General features: G+C 37.8%; 1 long non-coding RNA gene across 5 annotated transcripts; it reads left to right on the top strand.

The window, feature by feature from the left end:
- LOC109851410 lies at positions 355–15,289 on the top strand. 5 transcript variants are annotated; one of them, XR_002249802.1, is made up of 11 exons: positions 1,339–1,378; positions 1,502–1,625; positions 1,721–2,258; positions 7,053–7,165; positions 7,696–7,832; positions 7,955–8,076; positions 8,223–8,709; positions 13,102–13,214; positions 13,746–13,882; positions 14,006–14,129; positions 14,279–15,289. It is a non-coding gene; the product is annotated as an uncharacterized LOC109851410 (long non-coding RNA). The 5 variants fall into 5 exon arrangements; XR_002249801.1 differs by lacking the exon at positions 1,339–1,378 and adding an exon at positions 355–757 and having other exon boundaries at positions 7,053–7,832; XR_002249803.1 differs by having other exon boundaries at positions 7,053–7,832; positions 8,172–8,709.

A 15,581-nucleotide genomic window follows, 5' to 3' on the forward strand; every position in this document is an offset into this window, starting at 1 on the left:
CTTAGCCGCGTCCTAGCCGCCGCCTAGTGTAGTGTGTATTGTGTATATATATATCCTGTAATATGTCCTATAATTTCTATGATCAATAGAGTTCTCTTCAATACCTGTTTAACATGGTATTAGAGCCTCAAAACACAAATTAACCCTAGCTCTAGCTAGGGCTGAGCATGGTTCGGTCCAAACCGAAAAAACCGACCCGAACCGACCCAAAAATTTCGGTTTTACTTGTAAGGCAGTTCGGGTCGGGTTGAAAAATTTTCAACCCGAACCGCCCGAACCGACCAATACTCATTAACCATTTAACACCCGACCCGTGACCCGTCCCTCAAATATACTCACTCGTGAACCCTAAACTAAAAATCCCATTCCCAATTTCAGCCGCACCTCCTCAGATCCTCATCCTCTCTTCTCTCCTCACGCCTCAGTTCCTCAGATCCGCCGCTCAGCACTTCGCCGCCAACCGCCACTTCACTTAAAATCCGACTCTCTCTCACTCCGTCGACTCCGACTCTCCTCAGTTCCTCAGATCCGCCGCTCGACACTTCGCCGCCAGCCGCCACTTCACCTAAAATCCGACTCTCCCTCTCACTCTCTGTCCGACTCTCTCAGTTCCTCAGATCCGCCGCTCGGCACTCCGCAGTCTTCATGGGGACATCCGAGGCTGAAACATCTCCTCTGGATCTATCTGGGTACGCTGATGTTTTGTTTTTAGACCACGAGAGTATGCAGTTGAGCTCTTGTGAAATCACACCTGCAGGTAAATGATGATTTCGTGATTTGGGTTAATTAGTTTTAATTTTTTTTCTCATTTCATGATTTAGTTTTTGTTTCTAGCAGCTCTTTGTTCTAGTTAGAATATTTGTTTGCCTCCTTCGACTTGAACTCCCATATATACAATCTAGAAAAATATGAAGAAAACCGTGCTCTTTTAATTTTTTAATTTCATTATTTGGGTTTTGTCCTTTTGTTTTAATTTGCTAGTTTATTGTTTTGAAAATTTCTCTTCAAAGAAGATCGGAAATATTAGGTGATATTTTTTCTCTGTGCAGGCATTCTACATTCCTATAATACTATTATCATTATAAATCTCATCAGCTATTGGTCTCTCTCTAACTTAGAGGTTCTGTATCTAATTTTTCACATTATGAAGTTAGATACCTGTAAGTGGTTTGCATGCCTCCTTTGTAGTCTGCATTGAATTTGTTAGAACTGAACAAACCGAACCGAACCGTACCGAACCGACTTGCAACAGTTCGGTTCTGTTTTGAATTATAGGTGGTTCGGTTCGGTTATTCAAATTTTGTTAAAAACCGAACCGAACCGAACCGTGCTCAGCCCTACTCAATGCAGACTCAAGGTCACGTGCCAAATCTACAAGGTAAAAAGGTCATTTTTTTCTCCTTTTAGATTAGCATGAATCTAAGATTCTAGACTGCCCATCTGTTTAAATCTTGAAATTATGGATAAAGATGGGATCTTTTTCATTTTTTCTCTGTGATAGGTGTCCTGATTCAGGTTCATTCTATACGTTGGAGGCTAACACATGTTTGTAGTTTTTGGAAAACTGGTAGAAGTATCTCTCTGACAAACACAATAGAGATTGCAAGTTGAGGGTTTTGTTTCTGGTCAGTATCTTCTAACCCTATAACACATTTCTTGTTCATAAAATGTGTTAACAGCATGTTGTTTCTTGAAATATCAATCTTATGACTTGTTTCAGTCATGTTATTCCTCCTCCTTTAATAACACTTCTGTCGATATTTTGGAGCATGTTATGAAGCTGGAAGCAAAGCCATTAAAGAATACTCCACCCTTTTCTCTCAGCAAAGGTAAAAAAGGGCCATTAAGAAGCTAGCAGCGTTTGAAAAGGACTTAGAAGTGAAAGTCTAATCATATCTTTGGATTCTATTTCTGCTGATGTGAAACTAGAATTGCCGTCCTTGGCCATGATCATTTCCTCACCCAAAAAATAAAAATAAATAAATACAATGACAAAGATGATGCTGAAAGAAGATTTGTTTTATGATTATAAGCTTGGGCAACTTGTGGTAACATGAAAATCCCTTTGGTCTGCAAGGCCCATTTTTGGTGGAACATGATATATCAACATCAGAATTCTAAGATTTATTCTCTTAAAAGTTGTACCTCTTTGCTATCATTTTCGGCTGCAGACCAGCCACTTGCTCCGATAATAATTATTCTCCTGTCATTTCTTCCATCATCATAAGTACATTAATGGGCGTTTTGGTTATTTACAGGTATAACTACAACTAAAGCTACAAATTGTTTGTTTCTTTTATAACTAGAGTTATATTGATTTGGTTACCTTTTGTTTTAAACTAAACAGTCCCTAATTGTATGGTTATGCAAATTATTAAACTAAACAGTATACCGACAACTTGGGTATATATCAGGGAAACTTATTTTAATTTCCCCCCCTCGATTCTCCTAAATCCCTCCTCCCTCGATTACGGTGAGATTTTGGCCCTGGATTCCTTCCCAGCGAACCGAAGGAGGTTATGCTGAAAGGCTTCAAGGTATCGAATTGATCTCGTTATCTTTTGATTTGTCGGATTGAAACCCTAGATTTTGAGCTCAATTTTAGCGATTTCGGTTGTGTTTAGGGACCTGGCTAGTGTTGATCAGTTTGTTTGAATTTGATTCAGATACTTAGAATTTTGACTTAGTGTTAGGGTTTTGGATTGGAATTTGGTTGTAGATGATGATGATTGGTTGGGATTAGGGTTTCTAATAGGGGGATCTAGGGTTTACGAATCCATGATCTGATTATATGTCTCTTACTATTGAATATCACAATTTTAGCAATTTTGGTGGTGTTTTAGGGATTTGACTAGGGTTGATCAGATGGTTTAAATTTCATTCGCGATCCCTAAATTTTGCTTTAGTTTTTGGGTTTTGTGTTCAGATTCGTTTATCAGGTATGAAAAAGTTTATTTGGGGCTTTGATCATTGGATCCAGGGCTCGATGTTTGAAGATTCTATCTTGGAAATTAGGTAACCCTTGCTCCATTGTCCTTCCTCCTATTTTACTTCTCACTTTTTTATCATCATCAAAAGGGAATGCTTTATTTTTCCCTTTTCCCTCATTATTAGAAGGCAATGGCATGTGATCAATACACATGCTGATCCTTGATTTAGCCTCCTTATTAAAAACTACAGAAACATCTGATCGCTCACCTACAACGGTCAGAAGCTTGGACATTTTGCTCCAGTTGGTGATAAGATCAATGCCATATTCTGAAAGTTGATATCCAGAATCAAAACATGCTAAGATAGATTTAAATAACCCCTTAAAACGTATGGACTCGGGGATCATGACACATATAACTAGTAAATTCTTTACGATGACTTTATCGTCATAAGAACTTATGTGGAGGGCAAAGACTAAATTTTACAGCTAGAAGTGTCCGACTGTCAACTCCGTTAACTTGATTCCCGCATACCTTTGCATATCATGATAGTTCTCTCTACAGGGTAAAAAAGTTAAGTGTGTAATAATGTGCGTCTTGTTCGGGTTCCTAAATTCATATTAGCATAATTTATTTGATGTCTGGTCGAACTTAGCGAAGCCTACTAGATAAACATCAAGACAACGAATGCGGAAAAAAGTTTGATACATGTTTTCGAAATGCAACATCACAGTGATAAAACAATTTACCTGTTTGCTGAGCAGGGAGACTTTCATCTCCTCGTTCGTCTCATCAGGATTAAGAAATTCTGAGTGGAGACGCATGCGAGTTCCCCGGATAAAATTTCCGTACACTTCAGGGTCACTCTGGGATACATCCAGAGAGAGATCGTACTCGAGGACGATCTCCATTAGGGTTTGCGAGAGAGAGCGAGAGCAAGATTGAGATTAGAGCAAAATTAATTAGAAAAAGATCTTCGAAGCGAAGGAAGGATTAATAACCATTGTTCTAATCCCAACTCTAGTCAGCGACGGATTTGTAAACTTCGAATCGAAGGAATGATTAAAAATACAAGTGGTTTTTGGTATTAACGAATTATCTACAGTATGGGCATGATTGCACTCACCTAGATGCTTGCCGAGTACGATGGCACTGATCAGAATTGGCAGAACTGTAGCCAGGAATCTGAATGGAACAGTGAAACAAATGGGCATTAAAAAAGCTACCCAACCGACCAACCAACCAACTCATTAACAAACTTACAGATGCTTTGGGTTTTTACTCTCAAAGACAAAATTCAGATAGGATTCAATTGCAAATAACATCGTCACGCTAAACAGTAAAATATAGTAACAATACTTTTACATAAAAGGCGGTGGAAAATTTAAGGCACAAGATTACTTATATTCTAACATAAACAAATATAAGAATGGCTAATATCAGGAGTAGCTGCATGCTATACGTAATATCAGGAGTAGCTGAGAGCGAACGAGCGAGGGAGGGAGGCAATGGCTGAGATCAATTATTAATCATTCCTTCGATTCAAAGTTTTTAAATCCGTTGTCGACTAGGATTAGGGTTAGAACGATGAAGGTTATTAATCATTTCTTCGCTTCGAAGTTTCACAGCTCACTCGATTTTCTTCATCCGATCTTTTTCCAATTAATTTTGCTCTAATCTTAATCTCTCTCGTTCTTTTTCTCGCAAACCCTAATGGAGGTTGTCCCCGAGTACTATCTCTCTCCGGATGTATCCAGAGTGACCCTGAAGTGTACGTGGATTTTATCCGGGGAACTCGTCTGCGTCTCCACTCGGAATTTCTTAATTCTGATGAGACGGACGAGGAGATGAAGGTCTCCCTGCTCAGCAGACAGGTATATTGTTTTATCACTGTGATGTTGCATTTCAAAAATACGTATCAAACTTTTTTTCGCATTCGTTGTCTTGATGTTTATCTAGTGGGCTTCATTAAGTTTGACCAGACATCAAATAAATTATGCTGGTACGAATTTAGGAACTTGAACAAGATTTATATTATTGCACACTCAACTTTTTTACCCTATAGAGAGAACTATCATGATATGCAAAGGTATGCGAGAATCAAGTTAACGGAGTTGACAGTCGGGCACTCCCAGCTGCAAAATTTAGTCTTTGCCCTCCATATAAATTTTTATGACGATAAAGTCGTCGTAAAGAAATTACTAGTTATCTGTGTCATGATCCCCGAGTTCATACGTTTTAAGGGGTTAATTCAAATCTATCTTACCATGCTTTGATTCTGGATATTAACTTTTAGGATACGACCTTGATCTTATCACCTACTGGAGCAAAATATCCAACCTTCTGACCGTCGTAGGTGAGTCATCAGATGCTTATGTAGTTTTTGATAAGGACGCTAAATCAAGGATCAACATGTGCATTGATCACATGTCATTGCCTTCTAATAATGGGGGATAAGGGAAAAATAAAGCATTCCCTTTTGATGATGACATAAAGGTGAGAGTAAAATAGGAGGAAGGGCAATGGGGGTAAGGGTTAGTGTTACTGTCGGGGTTACTATTAGGGTTGGGGTTGGGGGTTAGGGTTTAGATTAAGGTGTAGGGTAAAAGGTTACGACTAGGTTTAGGGTTGGTTTAATAAAGTCTTATGGATAGGGTTAGGGTAAATGCGTGGTTATTGAGAAGTTGAGGTTTGATTAGGAGAGCATTAGTTTAGGGTTAAGTGTTACTGTTGGGGTTGCGGTTGGGGTTGAGGGGTGAGGGTTTAGGGTTTAGATTAAGGCTTAGGGTAAAAGGTTACGGCTAGGTTTATGGTTGGCTTAATAAAGCCTTATGGATAGGGTTAGGGTAAATGCGTGGTTATTGAGAAGTTGGGGTTTGATTAGGAGAGCATTAGTTTAGGGTTAAGGTTGCAGTTAAGTGTTGGGGTTGGGGTTGTGGGGGGTGGGTTTAGGGTTTAGATTAAGGTCTAGGGTAAAAGGTTACGGCTAGGTTTAGGGTTGGCTTAATAAAGCCTTATGGATAGGGTTAGGGGAAATGCGTGGTTATTGAGAAGTTGGGGTTTGATTAGGGGAGCATTAGTTTAGGGTTAAGGTTGCAGTTACATTCTTTGCACATGCGCCCACCTACCCGCTTGCACCCCACTAACACAGATACACCCTACACCCACCCAACACTCATATGCACCCTGCACCGCCAACACACAAATGCATCCAGCTACCCACTTCTGGTCGAACTATGTTTACAAAACTGAGTATAATTGGAAACAACCTCCCCTTGAGTTCGTGCACGGGAGGGTTACCGATAGAGAGGGGTTCGTACCTCTACTGGATATCCATCAAATTCTCTGTTCATGCAGATACCCCATGACTTGTAGCCCTATTATAAATCGATATGAAAATTTCATTTTATAGAATATTTTTGATTAGTATTAACTTATTATAGTTCATTCTTGTGTCTAGACTGTCTGCTTCGAGTCAAATCTTTATATTTACAGCCGTCGATTACCATTGCTATTCTTTTTCTTTCGCTCAAATAGACAAACCAATGATGGATGAGTTGAAGGCAGTAAAAAGGGTTGTAAATCCGACAGGACTGTTGTTTGTGTTAAACCATTTTTTGTGCCCTATTATGTTACACTATTTTTTAAAATTATTTGTTCATAATGTAAGAGCATCTGCTAATGTAATATTAGTAGGGGTTGGTTAATTGCGTGCATAAGAGCATCGATTACCATTGCTATTATTTTTCTTTCGCTCAAATAGACAAACCAATGATGGATGAGTTGAAGGCAGTAAAAAGGGTTGTAAATCCGACAGGACTGTTGTTTGTGTTAAACCATTTTTTGTGCCCTATTATGTTACACTATTTTTTAAAATTATTTGTTCATAATGTAAGAGCATCTGCTAATGTAATATTAGTAGGGATTGGTTAATTGCGTGCATAAGAGCAATGGATATGTATATATATATGCTTAGGATACTGAGATTTATCTGTTGTATCAGATATTGTTTCCAAGTTGTTTGTTTAATTGCTTTACATTTTTGTATTTGCACTTAATACTATCTAGTATTTGTTGATATTACTTGTGTTGTACTAACAAATTTGGATGGTGATTGAATAGGAGGAGCAATCTTAAGTTTTAGTGAGATATTTATTCATTATATGTTGTACTGGTGCTATACTAACAAAGTTGGATGATGATTGAAAAGGAGAAGCATTTTGAGCGTTTAGGAGGTATTTCTTCAGTATATCTTAAGAGCTTTTCAGCTTTGTTATGTACACCTATAAAAGTTCGTTTTGCTTTACGTAGGTCTGTATTTATGGGCACATATGAAAGACCATAGATAACCCTGCTCACTTCTTCCTTGAATAAGGCCTATTATCCGTCAAATTATTTATCAACATTTATCACCCTCAAAGTTATAGGCTTATAACTACTAGGTATTGGCCCCAAGTTCTACTTGAACTTGTAAATATTTCTTATCCTACCCGATGCGAGACTATATTCACGCATGAATCCTGAATTTACCCGTTAGTTCAACTGGTAATAGTTCAGAAGCACCGCAATAATCTCCTCACTGTTGGTGAAACTCAGAGGGAAGCGAAAGCCCTTTAGATAGATTGTGCTTTTATCATGGATTTACGGTTCATTTCTTTCATCTACATGTATATTTTAATGTTTGGTGGTGTTTCAAATTGCCTATGAATGTGATCATTTTGCTTTACTTTACAAGTCAATATATTTGGTTTAATTTACAAACCAGTGGAGAACTACCTATTTTGGTCCTTGTCAATTGCAATATGTTTGAGATTCGGAATGTATCAAAAGTTTGAGCTTGGCTGGAGATCAATCATTGTGGTTACTCAATGCAGACTCAAGGTCACGTGCCAAATCTACAAGGTAAAAAGGTCATTTTTCCCCCTTTTAGATTAGCATGAATCTAAGATTCTAGACTGCCCATCTGTTTAAATCTTGAAATTATGGATAAAGATGGGATCTTTTTCATTTTTTCTCTGTGATAGGTGTCCTGATTCAGGTTCATTCTATACGTTGGAGGCTAACACATGTTTGTAGTTTTTGGAAAACTGGTAGAAGTATCTCTGACAAACACAATAGAGATTGCAAGTTGAGGGTTTTGTTTCTGGTCAGTATCTTCTAACCCTATAACACATTTCTTGTTCATAAAATGTGTTAACAGCATGTTGTTTCTTGAAATATCAATCTTATGACTTGTTTCAGCCATGTTATTCCTCCTCCTTTAATAACACTTCTGTCGATATTTTGGAGCAGGTTATGAAGCTGGAAGCAAAGCCATTAAAGAATACTCCACCCTTTTCTCTCAGCAAAGGTAAAAAAGGGCCATTAAGAAGCTAGCATCTTTTGAAAAGGACTTAGAAGTGAAAGTCTAATCATATCTTTGGATTCTATTTCTGCTGATGTGAAACTAGAATTGCCGTCCTTGACCATGATCATTTCCTCACCCAAAAAATAAAAATAAATAAATAAAATGACAAAGATGATGCTGAAAGAAGATTTGTTTTATGATTATAAGCTTGGGCAACTTGTGGTAACATGAAAATCCCTTTGGTCTGCAAGGCCCATTTTTGGTGGAACATGATATATCAACATCAGAATTCTAAGATTTATTCTCTTCAGACTTGTACCTCTATGCTATCATTTTCGGCTGCAGACCAGCCACTTGCTCCGATAATAATTATTCTCCTGTCATTTCTTCCATCATCATAAGTACATTAATGGGCGTTTTGGTTATTTACAGGTATAACTACAACTAAAGCTACAAATTGTTTGTTTCTTTTATAACTAGAGTTATATTGATTTGGTTACCTTTTGTTTTAAACTAAACAGTCCCTAATTGTATGGTTATGCAAATTATTAAACTAAACAGTATACCGACAACTTGGGTATATATCAGGGAAACTTATTTTAATTTCCCCCCCTCGATTCTCCTAAATCCCTCCTCCCTCGATTACGGCGAGATTTTGGCCCTGGATTCCATCCCAGCGAACCGAAGGAGGTTATGCTGAAAGGCTTCAAGGTATCGAATTGATCTCGTTATCTTTTGATTTGTCGGATTGAAACCCTAGATTTTGAGCTCAATTTTAGCGATTTCGGTTGTGTTTAGGGATCTGGCTGGTGTTGATCAGTTTGTTTGAATTTGATTCAGATACTTAGAATTTTGACTTAGTGTTAGGGTTTTGGATTGGAATTTGGTTGTGGATGATGATGATTGGTTGGGATTAGGGTTTCTAATAGGGGGATCTAGGGTTTACGAATCCATGATCTGATTATATCTCTTACTATTGAATATCACAATTTTAGCAATTTTGATGGTGTTTTAGGGATTTGACTAGGGTTGATCAGATGGTTTAAATTTCATTCGCGATCCCTAAATTTTGCTTTAGTTTTTGAGTTTTGTGTTCAGATTCGTTTATCAGGTATGAAAAAGTTTATTTGGGGCTTTGATCATTGGATCCAGGGCTCGATGTTTGAAGATTCTATCTTGGAAATTAGGTAACCCTTGCTCCCTTGTCCTTCCTCCTATTTTACTTCTCACTTTTTTATCATCATCAAAAGGGAATGCTTTATTTTTCCCTTTTCCCTCATTATTAGAAGGCAATGGCATGTGATCAATACACATGCTGATCCTTGATTTAGCCTCCTTATTAAAAACTACAGAAACATCTGATCGCTCACCTACAACGGTCAGAAGCTTGGACATTTTGCTCCAGCTGGTGATAAGATCAATGTCATATTCTGAAAGTTGATATCCAGAATCAAAACATGCTAAGATAGATTTGAATAACCCCTTAAAACGTATGGACTCGGGGATCATGACACATATAACTAGTAAATTCTTTACGATGACTTTCTCGTCATAAGAACTTATGTGGAGGGCAAAGACTAAATTTTACAGCTGGAAGTGTCCGACTGTCAACTCCGTTAACTTGATTCCCGCATACCTTTGCATATCATGATAGTTCTCTCTACAGGGTAAAAAAGTTAAGTGTGTAATAATGTGCGTCTTGTTCGAGTTCCTAAATTCATATTAGCATAATTTATTTGATGTCTGGTCGAACTTAGCGAAGCCCACTAGATAAACATCAAGACAACGAATGCGGAAAAAAGTTCGATACATGTTTTCGAAATGCAACATCACAGTGATAAAACAATTTACCTGTTTGCTGAGCAGGGAGACCTTCATCTCCTCGTTCGTCTCATCAGGATTAAGAAATTCCGAGTGGAGACGCATGCGAGTTCCCCGGATAAAATTCCCGTACACTTCAGGGTCACTCTGGGATACATCCAGAGAGAGATCGTACTCGAGGACGATCTCCATTAGGGTTTGCGAGAGAGAGCGAGAGCAAGATTGAGATTAGAGCAAAATTAATTAGAAAAAGATCTTCGAAGCGAAGGAAGGATTAATAACCATTGTTCTAACCCTAACCCTAGTCAGCGACGGATTTGTGAACTTCGAATCGAAGGAATGATTAAAAATACAAGTGGTTTTTGGTATTAACGAATTATCTACAGTATGGGCATGATTGCACTCACCTAGATGCTTGCCGAGTACGATGGCACTGATCAGAATTGGCAGAACTGTAGCCAGGAATCTGAATGGAACAGTGAAACAAATGGGCATTAAAAAAGCTACCCAACCAACCAACCAACCAACTCATTAACAAACTTACAGATGCTTTGGGGTTTTACTCTCAAAGACAGAATTCAGATAGGATTCAATTGCAAATAACATCGTCACGCTAAACAGTAAAATAGAGAGTAACAATACTTTTACATAAAAGGCGGTGGAAAATTTGAGGCACAAGATTACTTATATTCTAACATAAACAAATATAAGAATGGCTAATATCAGGAGTAGCTGCATGCTATACGTAATATCAGGAGTAGCTGAGAGCGAACGAGCGAGGGAGGGAGGCAATGGCTGAGATCAATTATTAATTATTCCTTCGATTCAAAGTTTTCAAATCCGTTGTCGACTAGGATTAAGGTTAGAACGATGAAGGTTATTAATCATTTCTTCGCGAAGTTTCACAGCTCACTCGATTTTCTTCATCCGATCTTTTTCCAATTAATTTTGCTCTAATCTTAATCTCTCTCTCGCTCTTTTTCTCGCAAACCCTAATGGAGGTTGTCCCCGAGTACTATCTCTCTCCGGATGTATCCAGAGTGACCCTGAAGTGTACGTGGATTTTATCCGGGGAACTCGTCTGCGTCTCCACTCGGAATTTCTTAATTCTGATGAGACGGACGAGGAGATGAAGGTCTCCCTGCTCAGCAGACAGGTATATTGTTTTATCACTGTGATGTTGCATTTCAAAAATACGTATCAAACTTTTTTTCGCATTCGTTGTCTTGATGTTTATCTAGTGGGCTTCGTTAAGTTTGACCAGACATCAAATAAATTATGCTGGTACGAATTTAGGAACTTGAACAAGATTTACATTATTGCACACTCAACTTTTTACCCTATAGAGAGAACTATCATGATATGCAAAGGTATGCGAGAATCAAGTTAACGGAGTTGACAGTCGGGCACTCCCAGCTGCAAAATTTAGTCTTTGCCCTCCATATAAATTTTTATGACGATAAAGTCGTCGTAAAGAATTTACTAGTTATCTGTGTCATGATCCCCGAGTCCATACGTTTTAAGGGGTTAATTCAAATCTATCTTACCATGCTTTGATTCTGGATATTAACTTTTAGGATACGACCTTGATCTTATCACCTGCTGGAGCAAAATATCCAACATTCTGACCGCCGTAGGTGAGTCATCAGATGCTTATGTAGTTTTTGATAAGGACGCTAAATCAAGGATCAACATGTGCATTGATCACATGTCATTGCCTTCTAATAATGGGGGATAAGGGAAAAATAAAGCATTCCCTTTTGATGATGACAAAAAGATGAGAGTAAAATAGGAGGAAGGGCAATGGGGGTAAGGGTTAGTGTTATTGTGGGGGTTACTGTTAGGGTTGGGGTTGGGGGTTAGGGTTTAGATTAAGGTGTAGGGTAAAAGGTTACGACTAGGTTTAGGGTTGGCTTAATAAAGCCTTATGGATAGGGTTAGGGTAAATGCGTGGTTATTGAGAAGTTATGGTTTGATTAGGAGAGCATTAGTTTAGGGTTAAGGTTGCAGTTAAGTGTTACTGTTGGGGTTGGGGTTGGGGTTGGGGGGGGAGGTTTAGGGTTTAGATTAAGGTCTAGGGTAAAAGGTTACGGCTAGGTTTAGGGTTGGCTTAATAAAGCCTTATGGATAGGGTTAGAGTAAATGCGTGGTTATTGAGAAGTTGGGATTTGATTAGGGGAGCATTAGTTTAGGGTTAAGGTTGCAGTTACATTCTTTGCACATGCGCCCACCTACCCGCTTGCACCCCACTAACACAGATACACCCTACACCCACCCAACACTCATATGCACCCTGCACCGCCAACACACAAATGCATCCAGCTACCCACTTCTGGTCGAACTATGTTTGCAAAACTGAGTATAATTGGAAACAACCTCCCCTTGAGTTCGTGCACGGGAGGGTTACCGGTAGAGAGGGGTTCGTACCTCTACTGGATATCCATCAAATTCTCTGTTCATGCAGATACCCCCAGACTTGTAGCCCTATTATAAATCGATATGAAAATTTCATTTTATAGAATTTTTTTGATTAGTATTAACTTATTATAGTTCATTCTTGTGTCTAGACTGTCTGCTTCGAGTCAAATCTTTATATTTACAGCAGTCGATTACCATTGCTATTATTTTTCTTTCGCTCAAATAGACAAACCAATGATGGATGAGTTGAAGGCAGTAAAAAGGGTTGTAAATCCGACAGGACTGTTGTTTGTGTTAAACCATTTTTTGTGCCCTATTATGTTACACTATTTTTTTAAATTATTTGTTCATAATGTAAGAGCATCTGCTAATGTAATATTAGTAGGGGTTGGTTAATTGTGTGCATAAGAGCAATGGATATGTATATATATATGCTTAGGATACTGATATTTATCTGTTGTATCTGATATTGTTGCCAAGTTGTTTGTTTAATTGCTTTACATTTTTGTATTTGCACTTAATACTATCTAGTATTTGTTGATATTACTTGTGTTGTACTAACAAATTTGGATGGTGATTGAATAGGAGGAGCAATCTTAAGTTTTAGTGAGATATTTCTTCATTATATGTTGTACTGGTGCTATACTAACAAAGTTGGATGATGATTGAAAAGGAGAAGCATTTTGAGCGTTAAGGAGGTATTTCTTCAGTATATCTTAAGAGCTTTTCAGCTTTGTTATGTACACCTATAAAAGTTCGTTTTGCTTTACGTAGGTCTGTATTTATGGGCACATATGAAAGACCATAGATAACCCTGCTCACTTCTTCCTTGAATAAGGCCTATTATCCGTCAAATTATTTATCAACATTTATCACCCTCAAAGTTATAGGCTTATAGCTACTAGGTATTGGCCCCAAGTTCTACTTGAACTTGTAAATATTTCTTATCCTACCCGATGTGAGACTATATTCACGCATGAATCCTGAATTTACCCGTTAGTTCAACTGGTAATAGTTCAGAAGCACCGCAATAATCTCCTCACTGTTGGTGAAACTCAGAGGGAAGCGAAAGCCCTTTAGATAGATTGTGCTTTTATCATGGATTTACGGTTTCATTTCTTTCATCTACTTGTATATTTTAATGCTTGGTGGTGTTTCAAATTGCCTATGAACGTGATCATTTTGCTTTACTTTACAAGTCAATATATTTGGTTTAATTTACAAACCAGTGGAGAACTACCTATTTTGGTCCTTGTCAATTGCAATATGTTTGAGATTCGGAATGTATCAAAAGTTTGAGCTTGGCTGGAGGGCAATCATTGTGGTTACTCAATGCAGACTCAAGGTCACGTGCCAAATCTACAAGGTAAAAAGGTCATTTTTTTCTCCTTTTAGATTAGCATGAATCTAAGATTCTAGACTGCCCATCTGTTTAAATCTTGAAATTATGGATAAAGATGGGATCTTTTTCATTTTTTCTCTGTGATAGGTGTCCTGATTCAGGTTCATTCTATACGTTGGAGGCTAACACATGTTTGTAGTTTTTGGAAAACTGGTAGAAGTATCTCTCTGACAAACACAATAGAGATTGCAAGTTGAGGGTTTTGTTTCTGGTCAGTATCTTCTAACCCTATAACACATTTCTTGTTCATAAAATGTGTTAACAACAGCATGTTGATTCTTGAAATATCAATCGTATGACTTGTTTCAGCCATGTTATTCCTCCTCCTTTAATAACACTTCTGTCGATATTTTGGAGCAGGTTATGAAGCTGGAAGCAAAGCCATTAAAGAATACTCCACCCTTTTCTCTCAGCAAAGGTAAAAAAGGGCCATTAAGAAGCTAGCATCTTTTGAAAAGGACTTAGAAGTGAAAGTCTAATCATATCTTTGGATTCTATTTCTGCTGATGTGAAACTAGAATTGCCGTCCTTGACCATGATCATTTCCTCACCCAAAAAATAAAAATAAATAAATAAAATGACAAAGATGATGCTGAAAGAAGATTTGTTTTATGATTATAAGCTTGGGCAACTTGTGGTAACATGAAAATCCCTTTGGTCTGCAAGGCCCATTTTTGGTGGAACATGATATATCAACATCAGAATTCTAAGATTTATTCTCTTAAAAGTTGTACCTCTTTGCTATCATTTTCGGCTGCAGACCAGCCACTTGCTCCGATAATAATTATTCTCCTGTCATTTCTTCCATCATCATAAGTACATTAATGGGCGTTTTGGTTATTTACAGGTATAACTACAACTAAAGCTACAAATTGTTTGTTTCTTTTATAGCTAGAGTTATATTGATTTGGTTACCTTTTGTTTTAAACTAAACAGTCCCTAATTGTATGGTTATGCAAATTATTAAACTAAACAGTATACCGACAACTTGGGTATATATCAGGGAAACTTATTTTAATTTCCCCCCCTCGATTCTCCTAAATCCCTCCTCCCTCGATTACGGCGAGATTTTGGCCCTGGATTCCATCCCAGCGAACCGAAGGAGGTTATGCTGAAAGGCTTCAAGGTATCGAATTGATCTCGTTATCTTTTGATTTGTCGGATTGAAACCCTAGATTTTGAGCTCAATTTTAGCGATTTCGGTTGTGTTTAGGGATCTGGCTGGTGTTGATCAGTTTGTTTGAATTTGATTCAGATACTTAGAATTTTGACTTAGTGTTAGGGTTTTGGATTGGAATTTGGTTGTGGATGATGATGATTGGTTGGGATTAGGGTTTCTAATAGGGGGAGCTAGGGTTTACGAATCCATGATCTGATTATATTGGGATCTTTTTCATTTTTTCTCTGTGATAGGTGTCCTGATTCAGGTTCATTCTATACGTTGGAGGCTAACACATGTTTGTAGTTTTTGGAAAACTGGTAGAAGTATCTCTGACAAACACAATAGAGATTGCAAGTTGAGGGTTTTGTTTCTGGTCAGTATCTTCTAACCCTATAACACATTTCTTGTTCATAAAATGTGTTAACAGCATGTTGTTTCTTGAAATATCAATCTTATGACTTGTTTCAGCCATGTTATTCCTCCTCCTTTAATAACACTTCT

The sequence above is a fragment of the Asparagus officinalis genome, chromosome 8 (assembly GCF_001876935.1).
Source record: "Asparagus officinalis chromosome 8, Aspof.V1, whole genome shotgun sequence".
NCBI classification, from domain to species: Eukaryota; Viridiplantae; Streptophyta; class Magnoliopsida; order Asparagales; family Asparagaceae; genus Asparagus; species Asparagus officinalis.